Genomic DNA, 5192 nt, shown 5'->3' with positions numbered 1-5192 from the left:
GGTATGTAATAGTAGTTATTCACTGTCATTATTGAAAAGCATCAGTGACATTGAGATTTGCTTACTATCTCTTAGGCATTATGTATTAAGTGCTTTTGATGAGGGAGCATAAATGGTAGGGTTTGGGGGTGAGGGTAGGTAGGGTTTGGAGGTGAAGGCCAAGAAAGAATTCTTAAAGACATCTTTGGTGCAAAAGTTGATTTTGTTAAAACGCGAGGACCCATGGGCTGAAAGAGCTGCATTGGGGTTGTGATGGGTAACTGATTATATACCTTCAGGTTGGGAGAGGATTAGAGATAGAGTATGTTTCGAAAGTATTCTGGAAGCAAGATTTCCAGGACCTTGAGGGGCTAGGCCTTACTAGGAAAACCCCATTTCTTACTACTTAGTAAAACCTCGGTCATGAGACCTTTCAGATGTGTATCAGGGGGCCATAAGCTTGGAGTATGATTGCCAGCATGTATCTTGGGGGAGTTGAGATCAAGGAAGTTTCCAAAGGGATTTTCATATGTTAAAGTAGACTTACAGGATTCTGGGGGTCAGAATAATGTTAAGCCAAGATTCCCTTTTGCCCTTAGCAAAGTGCCATCATCAAGGCAGCTGAGGTCCTAGAGGGAGGTCTCTCTGCCTGTTTTAAGGACTTGTCAATGCGCTGTAGGCAGTAAGGGAATTTAATTTTTCATTTGCCTTAGTTTCCCACATCACCATGGCAAGCACTTAAACCCCTTTCCTTTGTTCTTGGGTAGCCAAGAATGTCCGAGGAATATCACACATATTCCACCTGGGTGTGCGGAGGGGAAGATGTTAGCTAGTCCTGTGCCCTTAGCTTTTCGTTACATTATCTTATGTATTTTTTACAAACAACCCTATGAGTGCTTATGCTATTATTGTCTCTGTTTTAGAGGTTAAGAAATTAAAACAGAGAAGCTTAATGATTTTCGAAAAGTCACACAGCTTTCGTGTAGTGGGGCCAGTATTCATGACTTCAAATCCTAACAACTGCTCTAAGGACTCTAGAAAGGTTAGTACAGCAAAGCAGAGCACCTGAGTTACCTACAAATTACATCAGAAAGAAGGGTTCTAAGAGTGACATATGCTAGGGGCTACCATTCTAGAGGGCTGAGCCTTTGTGAGATGAGAAAATGTTTCTTGTTTCTACATTTTTGACCCCATCTTTCTGTGGCAGTAGTACATTCTGAGTGTGTTTTTTGCCAGGCAGAGCTAAATGGAGGGATAACCTGGGCCAAGGTGAGTCCTCAGTGGGAGGAAACAAGGAAGGCTGCTTGACTATCTCTGGTCAGATCTCAGGGCTCTTTGAATTCTATGCAGTTCAGCTTGGGTGGGTAAGGGCCAGGTGAGTATTTAGAAAGGAAGTCCTAGCTGTGGTAACAATCACACCTTGGCTGGTTTGAATACTGTGTCATATCTTGCAGGAACCGCATTGAGGCAGTGAGGATTTGGATTTGGGATGGTATTGACTGAGCCATGGGAGCCCAAACATCTGCCAAAGCCAGCAACAGGAAACCTCAACAGCTGGTAAATGACCTGCAAACACTGCCTGCCTCAAATTGCAATAACAATGAATAGATCGCTTTTTCACAAAGTGGATAGTAAATATAAGGAATTTACGGACTGTATTAGCCTCCAGAGATTTTTATGAGCAGAATAAAAAGTGACAGAGATCCATGAAATATTTCAATACTATAATCAGTTATTAAAGGGGAATTATGTGCTCAGAATATATTTATGGAATGAATAAATTGTAAGGTCACCGAGTTTATTGACTGTGGCAAATACTCAGGCCCCTAACAAAATATTATTATTTATGTAGCTAAACATATATATTAGTTTAGCATACATATATATATGTATATATATATCTCAGAATGGCTCATTGGTTTGACTAAGCATAGAATTTCATTTTCCATTACATGTTTTTTTAATTATTAAAGATGAACTGGAGTTCTGTTATGATGAGTCTTGAACAGGAGTCTGAAGTATTATTATCAAATGATTTGATAGTCTCAAATAACCTAAAGCTATTTCCTGATTGCTTATTGATTCCTCCTGGTTTATTTCCTGGTATTGTTATTCTTCCCGTCTTCCACTATTCCCCTAACCACAGAGGACTGTGGACCAGCGTCTATGCACAAATCAGCCCTGAGACTAGATGAGAAACCTGGAAAGCCTCATTACATTTCCAGGACACCAGAATAAGAATCACTGTGCCAGCTTAGTCATTTACTGAAAAGCAAAACCATTTTACTTTCGATTTCTCTTGTTACCACCTCGGGGGTCCTGGGAAATCTTCAGAGTCCTTTGTTGTCCTCACTTATTCTGTTTTTCTTGAAGGATGAATGCACTCGGTTTGTTTTTATGTACAATTTTCCTCAGTAAACTCTGAAACTACAATCTGGAAAACATGTAATTACGGAAGCAAGCAAAGCAATAATCATTTTGCACAGAGCACCGAAGGCCTGCAACTGTGGCAGTTAGTGTGGCACACCTAGCTGAGACCAAATTTGCACGGTGCTAATGGCATAGTGATGATTCCATGTGACTCAACAGAATAGAAGGTCTCCTAATCTGAAATGATTTGCAAATAATAAGCCAGAGAAAGCCAGCAGGATTTCTTCTGTGACCTGGCAAATGTGTGTGTCTTCTCCTCAGAAATCACTTGCTTAATTTTTTCTTTTATTTGTCTAATCATCAGTGAAAGGCTTTCATAATATTTCTACTGTGAGTTTTTAAAGCATTGTTCATCCTGATAAATGTCATATGCTTCATTTTGTTCTCCTAACATCTCTTTAAGGTGAGTATGAAGATATTTTTCTTTCAAATAGTGTGTATTCTAGATTAATTTGAATGATTTGCTGAGTACAGACTGAAAATGTTGTTATTGGTGAATGGCACAAACTCACTTTCTGAATTCACGTTCTTTTTCCTTAGTTCAGGGAAAATCAATTTTTACCTGCTCCAAAAGTCCTCTATTTCCTTTTTCTTTTTTTATCCTAGCTGTAAATAGCTACAGTTTAAAAAATACTAGATTATATTTAATCTCCTGTTCACAGTATGAATGAAACAGATTATATCGAAACACTTCTTGATTTTGATTCAATTACTTTTAAAAATCTTTGGAAAGTAATGTCTGCGCACAGTGAGAACATGTCATTAATGACAGCAATAATTAGAACTTTGGAACCTACTGCTTGCTAAATACTCAACTGAATGCTATAAAAAAAAAAAAGGTTGTATAGATGAGGAAACTGAAGCTTAAAGACGTTTAAAGAGTTTATTCAAGGATACACGGCTAGTAAGTGGACTCACCCCCAAGCAGTCTGGCTTTAATGGCCAGACTGAAGACGGCTTTGCTATTGCTTGGCTGCATATTTTGTATGTAGGTGGATGTGAATGTCTATTTAGGTCAGGAGATACGGACATGGCATAGAGGCCACAGGGTGTATGGGCAGGTGGGGAGCATATGCCTTCCCAGCCAGTGTATGCAGAGGGAATGGGATGCCAGACTTCTGGATATTTCTATAAAGCTCTTCTCAACCTCATGGACAGTTTGGAAACATGGGAAAAGATAACAAAGACCACCTCTGCAGCTTTTGGATGTCTTGCGTTTATAATTGTAATGGCAAGACACTGTACTTTTCAAGGATTGCTATCGGTTTTACAAATTCTCCTTTTCCATTTCCACTGAAATGTGACCAATGTGGTTTATGGCTGGTTAGCACCTTTGGTAAGTGCCTGAAGTCTGCCTTCTATTTTGGCAAGGTCACACAACTCTTTTTTTTTTATGTTTGTTTATTTGTTTATTCATTTATTTATTTTTAAATTTATTTATTTACTTGAGAGAGAGAGAGAGTGAGTGAGCAGGAGAGGGGCATAGAGAGAGAATTCTAAGGAAGCTCCATGCTCAGTGCCTAGCTTGAGACGGGACTTAATCCCATGAGCCATGAAAGGATGACCCAAGCCAAAATCAGGAGTCAGATGCTTAACCAACTGAGCCACCCAGGCACCCCAAGGTCACACCAGTCTCGATGGTGGTTGCATTTCTCTGTAGTCTTATAGCTTATTGTCTTGGCTTTTCCATTATATTTCCATTCTATTATTATGCTTCTTTCTATCACATTTTGCATATTTGCTAAACAGTAGCAAGAAAGTGAAAACCTGTGTAGCCACCAGGATAACTCAAGCAGGCCATCATGCTAAGGGTGCTGGACATGATGAAGCCATGGACCAGACATATGGATACGAAACTTTTCATGCCTATCAAAGTGTGGCCCAGTGATGACAGTACAGTGACCTCATACATGGAGGAGAGATCCACATTCATTGAGACAGACCTACTTAATTATTATTGGAAAAAGTAAACAAAAAGTACTTTAGGCAGTGGAAAATGAATGCTGTTCTTAAAAAATGCTGTTCATTATGCCTCTTGGTCAAACCAGGCTTACACAGCTCTTCGTATATTGTCCTTGCAATCACAAAATTCAATGTGTAGTAGATCTCTCTCCTATAAAAATTAAGCTCTCTGATTTCATCATGGGATCGTGTCTGAGTCCTATAGCTACTCTATAATTACCAGTTAGCAAATTCCTGCCCTGCTGTGTACTTGTATTTACCTGACCACAGGTTTTCTAAGAGGCCAGAAAAATACAAAACATCCTCAAAATAGTCCCAGTTTGATGTTTACAAAGACAAATATCTTGATATGGTTGTTAAAAGAAATATACACTCTTAACCCTTTAAACTGCATTAGAAGTTTTGCCATTCCAATTGAAGCCACAAAATAAAAATACCTATAATTTCTTAAGAGGGTAAACTTTTATCTCTGGGAAGTTTCATATAAATTATTTCTGACAACCTCAGTCAGGAGTTAAACTTATTTCAAAGAATTTGTTGACCTTGCTTCATGTTTAAAAGCTAGAAATAAGTCTCTAGTTATTATGGCTCCTGAAAAGTTAATTTACCTTTTACTCACAACCAGATTTTTTACACCAAAACATTGGTCTGTGATGATTTCTTATCTTATCATTAAAACCTGTCTGTATTAGTGCTATTGTTTTGTACTTTCCTGTTTTGAGGAGACATTGGTATCTTATCTTTCAAACCTCTGAATATCTAGTTTCATTTAACTGTTTAGCAATCTAAAGTGGGGCCCTAGTCTAGGCAGTATGTATTTG

The 5192-nt window shown here is 38.6% G+C and overlaps 1 long non-coding RNA gene across 1 annotated transcript; it reads left to right on the top strand.

Annotated features, from left to right (window-relative positions):
• The first annotated feature begins 1125 nt into the window (after nt 1-1125).
• LOC144233376 (uncharacterized) lies at nt 1126-1691 on the top strand. The gene is made up of 2 exons (XR_013335659.1): nt 1126-1248; nt 1434-1691. It is a non-coding gene; the product is annotated as an uncharacterized LOC144233376 (long non-coding RNA).
• The last annotated feature ends 3501 nt before the right edge of the window (nt 1692-5192 follow it).

The sequence above is a fragment of the Crocuta crocuta genome, unplaced genomic scaffold (genome assembly GCF_008692635.1).
Source record: "Crocuta crocuta isolate KB4526 unplaced genomic scaffold, BGI_CrCroc_1.0 scaffold113, whole genome shotgun sequence".
Classification (NCBI taxonomy): domain Eukaryota; kingdom Metazoa; phylum Chordata; class Mammalia; order Carnivora; family Hyaenidae; genus Crocuta; species Crocuta crocuta.
This window is presented reverse-complemented; position numbering and strand designations above follow the sequence as displayed.